Source organism: Engystomops pustulosus, chromosome 3 (genome assembly GCF_040894005.1).
Source record: "Engystomops pustulosus chromosome 3, aEngPut4.maternal, whole genome shotgun sequence".
Taxonomy (NCBI): Eukaryota; Metazoa; Chordata; class Amphibia; order Anura; family Leptodactylidae; genus Engystomops; species Engystomops pustulosus.
Genome location: NC_092413.1, coordinates 20,461,857 through 20,475,782, shown reverse-complemented (window position 1 = coordinate 20,475,782; position 13,926 = coordinate 20,461,857).

Genomic DNA, 13,926 nt, shown 5'->3' with positions numbered 1-13,926 from the left:
AATATGTAAACATTGTGCGGATAAATGCTGGGATGTCAGGTTCGGTGTTTAGTCTGGGCTCATTCTTGCAATGTGGAGATGTATGTTTTCTTCTTGGACGTAGTGAATGACACAATTTGGTCAAAAAAAATATAAAGTGTGGATGATCATAGTTTCCATTATTGGGATTATTCCCACTCCGGAACCTTTTACACTTTGGCACAAGTTGACCATGGAATATTTTACGCAACATGTTTGTGGATGTTGGGTACAAATAAGGGCTCTAGTCTCTACTGTTATACAGACCAATAATGCCATAGTTGTTGTAGGTACCAGGTAGGTTCAGAAATTACCTACTTGTACCTAAAGCGTTTGGCAACTAATTCGAAATTTTACCAGGGTAAGGAGAACACCCCAAAAGGTTTGCCCATATTATACCTACTCTGATAAAGTTTCTGTGTAGTTGGAGAGAGCCATGGATCTTCCGGCAGATGGTAGACGAAGTGCTCTTATTACTTTATCTACGACCCCTCTGGGAAAACCACTCCCTCATCCGTGGTAGCAGGGGTGTGCCAAAGACATCTGCATCTCCACCCCGGGAGGGAATCATAATTACACAAATTATTTTTTTTTGGTTACCCCTGGCCGGGTCTTCAAGGGGTTTCTACTAGAGATGAGCGAACATACTCGTCCGAGCTTGATGCTCGTTCGAGCATTAGCGTACTCGAAACTGCTCGTTGCTCGGACGAGTATTTCGCCTGCTCGAGAAAATGGCAGCTCCCGCCGTTTTGCTTTTTGGCGGCCAGAAACAGAGCCAATCACAAGCCAGGAGACTCTGCACTCCACCCAGCATGACGTGGTACCCTCACACGTCGATAGCAGTGGTTGGCTGGCCAGATCAGGTGACCCTGGGATAGACTAGCCGCTGCCCGCGCTGCTCGGATCATTCTCTGTCTGGATGCCGCTAGGGAGAGAGCTGCTGCTGGTCAGGGAAAGCGTTAGGGTGTTCTATTAGCTTACTGTTAGGCAGGAGTGATTCTACAACAACCCAACAGCCCTTCTTAGGGCTACAATAACGTTATCCTTTTTTTTTTATTTGCTTGTGGCTGGGCTTGCTGGCACTAGTAGTGCAGCTAGTACCATATTGTGAGGAATTAGCAGGGGGACTTGCTACCGTTGTGTTTAGCTCTTAGTGACACACATATCCACCTCAAACACCAAAGTGGGAAAATTTATTAGGGGTTTGATTTCAATTAGGCACAGTCTGGCAGTTTCTTTTTATTTTACATTTATTTTTTCATAACTCAGCGTCATCTCATCTGGCATAGTAGTGTGCTTTCATACTTGGCTAGAAAATAGCCATAGGAGAATCCAAAAGGCTTACTTACGTCTACAATAGCGTTATATATATTTGATTTCTGGTTGATCTGCTGGTGGCTGTAGTTGTTGCAGTGCATCTACTAGCAAATTGTGAGCAATTTGGAGTGAGACTTGCGACCACTGTGTTTTGCGCTTAGTGACGCACATATCCATCGCAAAGACCGAAGTGGGAAAATTTTTTAGGGCCCGGGGTTGTATTTCAATTTGGCACAGTCTGCCATTTCCTTTTTTATTTTACGTTTATTTTTTTCATAACTCAGCGTCATCTCATCTGGCATAGTAGTGTGCTTTCATACTTGGCTAGAAAATAGCCATAGGAGAATCCAAAAGGCTTACTTACGTCTACAATAGCGTTACATATATTTGATTTCTGGTTGATCTGCTGGTGGCTGTAGTTGTTGCAGTGCATCTACTAGCAAATTGTGAGCAATTTGGAGTGAGACTTGCGACCACTGTGTTTTGCGCTTAGTGACGCACATATCCATCGCAAAGACCGAAGTGGGAAAATTTATTAGGGCCCGGGGTTGTATTTCAATTAGGCACAGTCTGCCATTTCCTTTTTTATTTTACGTTTATTTTTTTCATAACTCAGCGTCATCTCATCTGGCATAGTAGTGTGCTTTCATACTTGGCTAGAAAATAGCCATAGGAGAATCCAAAAGGCTTACTTACGTCTACAATAGAGTTACATATATTTGATTTCTGGTTGATCTGCTGGTGGCTGTAGTTGTTGCAGTGCATCTACTAGCAAATTGTGAGCAATTTGGAGTGAGACTTGCGACCACTGTGTTTTGCGCTTAGTGACGCACATATCCATCGCAAAGACCGAAGTGGGAAAATTTATTAGGGCCCGGGGTTGTATTTCAATTTGGCACAGTCTGCCATTTCCTTTTTTATTTTACGTTTATTTTTTTCATAACTCAGCGTCATCTCATCTGGCATAGTAGTGTGCTTTCATACTTGGCTAGAAAATAGCCATAGGAGAATCCAAAAGGCTTACTTACGTCTACAATAGCGTTACATATATTTGATTTCTGGTTGATCTGCTGGTGGCTGTAGTTGTTGCAGTGCATCTACTAGCAAATTGTGAGCAATTTGGAGTGAGACTTGCGAACACTGTGTTTTGCGCTTAGTGACGCACATATCCATCGCAAAGACCGAAGTGGGAAAATTTATTAGGGCCCGGGGTTGTATTTCAATTAGGCACAGTCTGCCATTTCCTTTTTTATTTTACGTTTATTTTTTTCATAACTCAGCGTCATCTCATCTGGCATAGCAGTGTGCTTTTATACTTGGCTAGAAAATAGCCATAGCAATAGGATAGCATCGTTTGGTTTTAAAAACTAAAAAACACACAAAAAAAAAAAAACACAAAAAAACGTTAAAAAAAAAAATTAAAGTTATAACTCTCATTTTCAAAATGTTTAACCCGAGGGCTAGGGGTAGAGGACGAGGGCGGGGACGTGGGCGTCCAACTACTGCAGGGGTCAGAGGCCGTGGTCCTGGGCGGGGTGAGACACCACCTGCTGATGATGAAGGAGCAGGGGAACGCCGCAGAGCTACACTCCCTAGGTTCATGTCTGAAGTTACTGGGACTCGTGGTAGAGCACTGTTGAGGCCAGAACAGTGCGAACAGGTGATGTCGTGGATTGCCGACAATGCTTCGAGCAATTTGTCCACCAGTCAGTCTTCCACGCAGTCCACCCATGTCACCGAAATCGGCACTCCTCCAGCTCCTGCACCTCAGCCTCCTCCCCCCCAGTCTGCCCCCTCCCAGCAAAATTTGCCATTTGAACCGGCATACTCTGAGGAACTGTTTTCTGGACCCTTCCCACAGTCACAAACCACTTGTCCTGCTGCTGCTGAGCAATTTTCCGATGCCCAGGTTTTCCACCAGTCGCAGTCTGTGGGTGATGATGACCTTCTTGACGTAGTGGAAGAAGTGTGTAAAGAGGTGTCCGACGATGATGAGACACGGTTGTCAGACAGTGGGGAAGTTGTTGTCAGGGCAGGAAGTCCGAGGGGGGAGCAGACTGAGGGATCGGAGGATGATGAGGTGACAGACCCAAGCTGGGTTGAGAGGCCGGGTGAACACAGTGCTTCTGAGACGGAGGAGAGTCCTCGACCAGAACAGGTTGGAAGAGGCAGTGGTGGGGCCAGACGGAGAGGCAGGGCCAGAGCTGGTGCATCAGCGCCAAATGTGTCAACTAGTGAAGCTCCCGTGGCGAGGGCTCCTGCGGCGAGGGCTAGATTTTCAGAAGTCTGGAGGTTCTTTAAGGAAACACCGGATGACCGACGGACTGTGGTGTGCCAAATTTGCCAAACCAGGATCAGCAGGGGTTCCACCACTAATAGCTTAACTACCACCAGTATGCGCAGGCATATGAATGCTAAACACCCCACTCAGTGGCAACAAGCGCGTTCACCTCCGGCCGTGCACACCACTGCTCCTTCCCCTGTGTCAGCTGATAGTCAGCCCCCTGCCCAGGACCCTGCCACAAAAACCCCATCGTCGCCTCCACGATCCTCCACAGCATCCACCAGCGTTCAGCTCTCCATACCCCAGACGCTGGAGCGGAAACGCAAATATAGTGCAACCCACCCGCACGCCCAAGCCCTTAATGTGCACATCTCAAGATTGCTAAGCCTGGAGATGCTGCCCTATAGGCTAGTAGAGACCGAGGCCTTTCGCAGCCTCATGGCGGCGGCCGCCCCTCGGTATTCGGTCCCCAGCCGCCACTACTTTTCCCGATGTGCCGTCCCAGCCCTGCACCAGCACGTGTCAGACAACATAATCCGTGCCCTGACCAACGCCGTTTCTGACAAGGTCCACCTGACCACGGACACGTGGACGAGTGCTGCCGGGCAGGGCCACTATATATCGCTGACGGCACATTGGGTTAACTTGGTGGAGGCTGGGACCGAGTCTGACCCTGCGGCTGGTCATATACTGCCGACGCCGAGGATTGCGGGGCCTACCTCGGTCCAGGTGTTTCAGGCCTACTATGCCTCCTCCTCCTCCCACCCCTCCTCCACCTCCTCCTCCGAACGACCATCCGTGGGCATGGCGCCATCAGTCGCTAGCTCTAGGCACAGCAGCAGTGCCGTCGCTAAGCGACAGCAGGCGGTGCTGAAACTGCTGAGCCTAGGCGATAAAAGGCACACCGCCCAAGAACTATTACAGGGCATCACGGCGCAGACTGATCTGTGGCTGGCACCGCTGAACCTGAAGCCAGGCATGGTTGTGTGTGACAACGGCCGTAACCTGGTGGCGGCTCTGCAACTCGGCAGACTGACACATGTGCCATGCCTGGCCCATGTGTTAAATCTGATAGTTCAGCGTTTCCTCAAGACATACCCCAATCTGTCTGATTTGCTCACGAAGGTGCGCCGCATCTGTGCGCATTTCAGGAAGTCCAGCACAGATGCTGCCACTCTCAGGGCAGCGCAGCGCCGCCTCCAACTGCCCGCTCACCGACTGTTGTGCGACGTGCCCACGAGGTGGAATTCAACACTGACCATGTTATCCAGAGTTTACCAGCAGCGCCGAGCGATTGTAGACTGCCAGATGTCAACTTCCACCAGAACTGGTAGTCAGGTCAGTCAGCTTCCTCAAGTCTACAATGAGGAGTGGACGTGGATGTCTGATATCTGTCAGGTGCTGAGTAACTTTGAGGAGTCAACACAGATGGTCAGTGGCGATGCCGCCATCATCAGCCTCACCATCCCGCTGCTTGGCCTGTTGAAAAACTCTCTGGTCAGCATGAAGTCGGAAGCTTTGCGCTCCTCACAAGAGACAGGGGAAGAAGATTCCCTTGTTGATAGCCAAAGCACCCTTAGGTCTGTTTCTCAGCGCATATCGGAGGAGGTGGAGGAGGATGAGGAGGAAGAGGAGGAGAATGTTGGCGAGACACAAGAGGGGACCATTGCTCAGACCTTCACTGTTCAGCGTGTATGGGCAGAAGAAGAGGAGTTGGAGGAGTTGGAGGAGGAGGAGATGGACAGTCAGGCCAGTGAGGGGAGTGAATTCTTACGCGTTGGTACTCTGGCGCATATGGCAGATTTCATGCTAGGCTGCCTATCCCGTGACCCTCGCGTTCAAAGAATTTATTCCAGCACCGATTACTGGGTGTTCACTCTCCTGGACCCACGGTACAAGCAAAATCTTTCCACTCTCATCCCTGGAGAGGAAAGGAGTGTGAGAATGCATGAATACCAGCAGGCCCTGGTGCACAAGCTGAAACAGTATTTCCCTTCTGACAGCGCTAGCGGCAGAGTGCGTAGTTCTGCGGAACAAGTAGCGAGGGAGAGTAGGCGAGCAGGCAGCTTGTCCAGCACTGGCAAGGGTACGCTTTACAAGGCTTTTGCCAGCTTTATGTCACCCCAGCAAGACACTGTCACCTGTCCCCAGTCTCGGCAGAGTAGGGCTGATCTTTACAGAAAGATGGTGAGGGAGTACGTAGCTGACCATACCATCGTCCTAAATGATCACACAGCTCCCTACAACTACTGGGTTTCAAAGCTGGACATGTGGCACGAACTGGCGCTGTACGCCTTGGAGGTTCTTGCCTGCCCTGCCGCTAGCGTCTTGTCCGAGCGGGTTTTCAGTGCAGCTGGTGGCATCATCACCGATAAGCGTACACGCCTGTCGACTGACAGCGCTGACAGGCTGACGCTTATCAAAATGAATAAAGCCTGGATTTCTCATAATTTCCAATCTCCACCAGGTGAAGGAAGCTCAACCTGAATAATTTATCCACTCCTCCTCCTCCTCATTTTCCTCCTTCTCCTCCTCTTTGTACAGTAAAGCAGAGGAAACTGGCTAATTTTTGACAGGGCCCACTGGCTCTAGCTATAGTACTTTATGCATGTAATTTTTCTGGAGGGCCACCGACCCGGTCCTCTGTTTTCAACAATTTTTGGGAGTGCCACATACAGGCACTCAATCTATTCAATTTTTCTGGAGGGCCACCTACCTGCTCCTCTGGTTTGAAAACTTTTTTGGACTGCCACATACAGGCACTCAATCTATTCAATTTTTCTGGAGGGCCACCTACCTGCTCCTCTGGTTTGAAAACTTTTTTGGACTGCCACATACAGGCACTCAATCTATTCCATTTTTCTGGAGGGCCACCTACCTGCTCCTCTGGTTTGAAAACTTTTTTGGACTGCCACATACAGGCACTCAATCTATTCCATTTTTCTGGAGGGCCACCTACCTGCTCCTCTGGTTTGAAAACTTTTTTGGACTGCCACATACAGGCACTATCCAAATTGAATTGTCTCCATAGCAGCCTCCACACGTTGTCTCCATTGCTACCTCCAAAAGTCGTTTATATAGCTGCCTCCATACATCGTCCCTTTATCAAACGAGGTGTGTCAGGCCGAAATTTGGGTTGTTTTCATGGATTCCACATCAAAGTTGTTAACCTTGTCGCCACCCTGCTGTGTTATCCACAAAATACACTGGCAAACTTTTACCATTTACGGATATTATTTCAGCGCTTCTTGCGCATCTGTTTACATTCCCCTCACCCGCCATATCCTAAACTTATAAGAACGCTACTACACTTGATCTTATACAAAAGGTTCTTAGAAGTGCTGTTTGGGGAGTAGCCTAGAGACAGGAGCTTGGATTGGCGAAAGCTCGCCTGGCAGCGGAGCGCCAGCTCCATGCGCATCATGCGCTTCTTGCGCATCTGTTTACATTCCCCTCACCCGCCATATCCCAAACTTATAAGAACGCTACTACACTTGATCTTATACAAAAGGTTCTTAGAAGTGCTGTTTGGGGAGTGGCCTAGAGACAGGGGCTTGGATTGGCGAAAGCTCGCCTGGCAGCGGAGCCCCAGCTCCATGCGCATCATGCGCTTCTTGCGCATCTGTTTACATTCCCCTCACCCGCCATATCCCAAACTTATAAGAACGCTACTACACTTGATCTTATACAAAAGGTTCTTAGAAGTGCTGTTTGGGGAGTGGCCTAGAGACAGGGGCTTGGATTGGCGAAAGCTCGCCTGGCAGCGGAGCGCCAGCTCCATGCGCATCATGCGCTTCTTGCGCATCTGTTTACATTCCCCTCACCCGCCATATCCCAAACTTATAAGAACGCTACTACACTTGATCTTATACAAAAGGTTCTTAGGAGTGCTGTTTGGGGAGTAGCCTAGAGACAGGGGCTTGGATTGGCGAAAGCTCGCCTGGCAGCGGAGCGCCAGCTCCATGCGCATCATGCGCTTCTTGCGCATCTGTTTACATTCCCCTCACCCGCCATATCCTAAACTTATAAGAACGCTACTACACTTGATCTTATACAAAAGGTTCTTAGAAGTGCTGTTTGGGGAGTAGCCTAGAGACAGGGGCTTGGATTGGCGAAAGCTCGCCTGGCAGCGGAGCGCCAGCTCCATGCGCATCATGCGCTTCTTGCGCATCTGTTTACATTCCCCTCACCCGCCATATCCCAAACTTATAAGAACGCTACTACACTTGATCTTATACAAAAGGTTCTTAGAAGTGCTGTTTGGGGAGTGGCCTAGAGACAGGGGCTTGGATTGGCGAAAGCTCGCCTGGCAGCGGAGCGCCAGCTCCATGCGCATCATGCGCTTCTTGCGCATCTGTTTACATTCCCCTCACCCGCCATATCCCAAACTTATAAGAACGCTACTACACTTGATCTTATACAAAAGGTTCTTAGAAGTGCTGTTTGGGGAGTGGCCTAGAGACAGGGGCTTGGATTGGCGAAAGCTCGCCTGGCAGCGGAGCCCCAGCTCCATGCGCATCATGCGCTTCTTGCGCATCTGTTTACATTCCCCTCACCCGCCATATCCCAAACTTATAAGAACGCTACTACACTTGATCTTATACAAAAGGTTCTTAGAAGTGCTGTTTGGGGAGTGGCCTAGAGACAGGGGCTTGGATTGGCGAAAGCTCGCCTGGCAGCGGAGCGCCAGCTCCATGCGCATCATGCGCTTCTTGCGCATCTGTTTACATTCCCCTCACCCGCCATATCCCAAACTTATAAGAACGCTACTACACTTGATCTTATACAAAAGGTTCTTAGGAGTGCTGTTTGGGGAGTAGCCTAGAGACAGGGGCTTGGATTGGCGAAAGCTCGCCTGGCAGCGGAGCGCCAGCTCCATGCGCATCATGCGCTTCTTGCGCATCTGTTTACATTCCCCTCACCCGCCATATCCTAAACTTATAAGAACGCTACTACACTTGATCTTATACAAAAGGTTCTTAGAAGTGCTGTTTGGGGAGTAGCCTAGAGACAGGGGCTTGGATTGGCGAAAGCTCGCCTGGCAGCGGAGCGCCAGCTCCATGCGCATCATGCGCTTCTTGCGCATCTGTTTACATTCCCTTCACCCGCCATATCCCAAACTTATAAGAACGCTACTACACTTAACTTGGTGCAGGCTGGGACCGAGTCTGACCCTGGGGCTGGTCATATACTGCCGACGCAGAGGATTGCGGGGCCTACCTCGGTCCAGGTCTAAAAAAGGCCTACTATACCTCTTCCTCCTCCCACCCCTCCTCCACCTCCTCCTCCGAATTACCATCCGTGGGCATGGCGCCATCAGTCGGTAGCTCTAGGCACAGCAGCAGTGCCGTCGCTAAGCGACAGCAGGCGGTGCTCAAACTGCTGAGCCTAGGCGATAAAAGGCACACCGCCCAAGAGCTATTACAGGGCATTCCACATCAAACTTGTTAACTTTGTCGCCACCATGCTGTGTTATCCACAAAATATACTGGCAAACTTTTATCATTTACGGATATTATTTCAGCGCTTCTTGCGCATCTGTTTACATTCCCCTCACCCGCCATATCCCAAACTTATAAGAACGCTACTACACTTGATCTTATACAAAAGGTTCTTAGAAGTGCTGTTTGGGGAGTAGCCTAGAGACAGGGGCTTGGATTGGCGAAAGCTCGCCTGGCAGCGGAGCGCCAGCTCCATGCCAAGGTCCAACTAACATAGTTTTAACTGCAGCACCTTTAATCTACTACTAGTTCACTGCCTCCATACATGGTCCCCTTATCAAACGAGCTGTGTCAGGCAGAATTTTGGATTGTTTTCATGGCTTCCATGTTAACTTTGTCGCCACCCTGCTGTGTAATCCACAAAATATACTGGCAAACTTTTATCATGTACCGATATTATTTGAGCGCTTCTTGCTCACCTCCTTTGGTTCCTCTCTGCCACCCATTGGTTTGAAGCCTGAGTCCATTTAGGGTATGTTGCCATGACACTCTCTAGCCTGCCGCTGCTGCCGCTGCCTCTGCATGCCATCCCCTATAGTGTCAGGGTCAATTATTGGATGTTTTAGATGCTATCTAGCCTCATTCGGTCACTTTGTCATGGCCATGCTGTTGCCCATAATTTTGGCATAATGGTGCGATTAAGCAGCCTCAGAGGCATCCATGCATGCTGCCCCTGCTGTTTCCTGTCCATTTCCGTGGTGTTTCCATCCTTTTCTGAGGTTCCCAGGTGTTTGGCTAAGCTTCCCTGTGCAGAGCCTTGGTCCCCTTGAAAAATGCTCGAGTCTCCCATTGACTTCAATGGGGCTCGTTACTCGAAACGAGCACTCGAGCAACGGGAAAAGTTCGTCTCGAATAACGAGTACCCGAGCATTTTAGTGCTCGCTCATCTCTAGTTTCTACCATCGGACTCTACTTTCTAAAGTAGTTCCCATGGTAGATCCCACCTCACTGCACCATCGCCAAACAGTTTTTATTTTCTCCTTGCATGAAGCCCTGTGGTTAATAAACTTTATCTTAGTAATATGCAAATTATCAGCAGAGGTTCATCGGAGCTAAAGTAGCCTCTGTGAGCTCCAGGGGCTACTACACGCCCCTAGTAGCTTCTGTAGATCCTCCTGCCTGCTCGTCCTTGCCTCCTGAGAATTTCGGCCACTGTACGCAGCACAGCCGTAAAGGTGGCTGACACATCACCAGAAGCAGGGGAGCTCTGCACATGCTCAGTAACACCTGCAGCTCACAGAGGCTACTCTACACCCTGTGTAGCCTCTGCAGATAATTAGCATATTAATAAAATAAAGTTAATTAAGGATAAAAGGAGAAGATAAAAACTGTTTGGGGATGGTGCAATGAGCTGCAACTTCTTCAGAAAGTAGATCTTCTTTAAAGGGGGGATCTTCTTTTCCAGGAATCCTAGAAACCGTGAGGACTGGGACAGGTGTTATAAAAAAATTTCAGGCAACGGGCGCCTGAAACGTCCACATTAAAGTAGGAAATTTTGCCCCCCCCCCCCCAAAAGGGCTTTGCATTCTACCGCCTGAAGCCAGATTTTCGTCTCCCCCATGGCAGATGCGGCCCTGCTTGCAGCAGTCATATGGAACCAGACCAGATGCTCCACTGTAGCTGCTGCATGAGATATTGCAGATCTTCATGTGGGTGATCTACTTGAAGATCTGCATCAAAAACTACTCTGAAGATCCAGGATGCCTCAGGTGAGCCCTTGGAATCCCAGTCCGACACAGCTTGAATTTATCACATATGTTTCTCATAGCCACTGGGAGACGCTGTCTTATTACAGCTGCTCCTATCTCATCCTATGATCTCCAGTGTAAGGGGCTGGTAAAGGTTAAGAGTTTAAAGGTGGATACACAGCACTGAATATGAATGATGGCAATGCTGCTGCTCCCGTAAATGGATTGCACATCGTATCCCGCAACATCATAGGATTCTGTAAATCATCCGCAACAAATTGTGGAACAGTTTAACCTTTACATCTGTGATCATTTGTTTTAGTCATTTGGGTCAATAGATTCCTGTAAGAAAATGATAAACCTTGGCTCATCACATATGGATGCCCTATGTAGAATATTAACATTTTAGCATTAAAGGGAACCTTTCAGCAGATAATGACCTCATAAATCACTACCACTATGTTGTCAAGCAGCTGAACACCTTCCAGATGATGTTTCTTTCATGGTCCAGTGTGGTGGCATCATCCAGAAAATCAACTTTGTAGTGGGATGTAAACTGGCTGTATAAAGTCAAGGAGGCGGAGATAATAACACTGAAGTCAAGCTCTCTCTTCCTCAGAAATCCCCCTTTACATAATTGATTGATCCAGCAACATAATTGACGAGATCTCCTGAAGTCTGATGCATGATGTCAATCACAGCGGAGGAGGCCTTCAGAGCTCCCCACCTTGACTTCAGCATTAAAGCCTCCTCCTCCATGACTTTATATAACCAATTTACATCTCACTTCAAAGTAGATTTTCTGGTTGATGCCACCATACTGGACCATGAAAGAAACAAAAACTAGAAGGTTTTATGCTGCTTGACATTATTCTGGTAGTAGTTTAATAGGCCAGTTGTTGATGACTGGTTCCCTTTTAAAGGTAGTCCACCACCTCTACTGAAGAGAACCCGTCATCAGAAATTGGCCTAATAAACCACTACCAATATGTTATCAAGCAGCTGAGCAGCTTCTACATCATGTCTATTTCATGGCCTGGTGTGGTGGCATCATCCAGAAAATCAACTTTGAAGTGAGGTGTATGTTGGTTTTATGTAGTCAAGGAGGCGGAGAGTCAAGCTTTCCCTACCTCAGAATGCCCCTTCACTGTAATTGATGGACCTGCATACACGGATAATATTAACCAGATCTCCTGAAGTCCAGCATGTGATGTCAGTCAGAGCGGAGGAGGTGTTCAGAGGTGGGGAGAGCTTGACTTAAGTGTTAAACTCTCCACCTTCCTGACTGATCTTAATTTTTTGGTGCTGTAGATAGGGGCTCGGTGCAACCAGTATGAACCATTAGTTCCAAGAGGGTGGGACAGCAAATACAATTACACCAGCTTAGGAGCTTGGTGCATAAAATGGTGACTTCCTAGACTCGATAGTCCAATGTATTTGTAAGGCAAAAATAAAATAAATGATTAATACTAGCTTAATTATACATGTAGAGGGGTGTAGTATAATGGCAGAAAAGAAATACAAATAAAGGAAGAAGAATACCAAGGTCCTTCTTATTAGTGTATATATATTTTAGGAGTGCAGTCAGGTCCTCTTCATACCAGCTCAGAATGACAAGGAAATCTTTTGGATTTGTCTTAATAAACAATGTTTTTGTAAGGCAAAAATAAAATAAATTATTAATACTAGCTTAATTATACATGTAGAGGGGTGTAGTAGAACAACAGAAATACAAATAAAAGAAAAAGAATGCCAAGGTCCTTCTTATTAGTGTATATATATTTTAGGAGCGCAGTCAGGTCCTCTTTTAACACAAGCTCAGAATCTCAAGGAAATCTTTTGGATTAGCGTTGAGTAAGCGATTGGACCTGTCTTTCTAAACCTGAAAACACGGGCTCTGAGTAATGGCAGGTTTATTTTACTATATAGTATATAACTTTTTGTTATGGAAAGGCTTTGGAATATTTTTTGCATCACATCAGTAATTTATGGGACTCTATATACGCTGCCCTCAGATTGTATTTTTAGTGCTCAGTGTCAGTAAGCTGCATGTTTTTGATTTCAGTTCTAGAAATATGTTGCTTTTAACTAAAACCATTTCACCGTGAATGGGGCACCGCAAGAAAAAAAAAAACATTGTGTAACGGGCAAGCTCGGCCTCGGCAGCTCAAGGGCAGAGCGGGAGAGAACACTAGGCTGATTCATTCCTTACAAGCTGCTCAAAAGTCGGCCTGTCCAAGTTTTATAGCCTCTCGTACAGCTTAGACACATCCCGGAGGTGTGGATAAATATAACACTTTACTTTAAAAGAAATTTATTGGATGCAGAAATGAAGAGCCTTTGGCCCAAATTATCGGGATTGTAATATGAACCGGTCGACATATTTTGCCGAATGTGATGCAATAAACAGCTGTGTTATTTAATAGCTTACGCTTTATGGCAGACGTCTTGTAGGACTTCAAACCGGTCCCGTTTCCAGAGCCGCGCTCTAAAAGACGCCATATGTAATCCGTAACAGCTAAGGATTGCTTAGATTTTTCCATCTCATCTACTAATTTACGTATACGTTTTACCGATTTACTGCTATGCCCCATCAACAAGATGGGGCAGATTTACTTACCCGGTCCATTCGTGATCCAGCGGCGCGTTCTCTGCGGAGGATTCGGGTCTTCCGGCGATTCACTAAGGCAGTTCCCCCGATGTCCACTAGGTGTTGCTGCTGCGCTGAAGTTCGTCGGAGTGCACTGAAGTTCCAGGTAAGCGCATGTCAAGCGTCACTTTTTATTTTTTAAATGCGGCGGTTTTTCCGAATCCATCAGGTTTTCGTACGGCCACGCCCCCGATTCCCGTCGCGTGCACGCCGGCGCTGATGCACCAAAATCCAATCGCGTGCGCCAAAACCCCGGGGAAATTCTGGGAAAATCGGTGCAAAATGGAAAAATTCAGGTAACCCGCCAGAAAAACGCAATTCGGGCCCTTAGTAAATGACCCCCGATGTTTGGTGGGGTTTACGAGATCACAAAAACTGACCTCCTGTTGTTCACGACAATGGACATCTCCTTCTTAGTAATTGAATGAAGCAGCAGGTAGATCGTCCATCCATAGGGAGGGGTTAGTA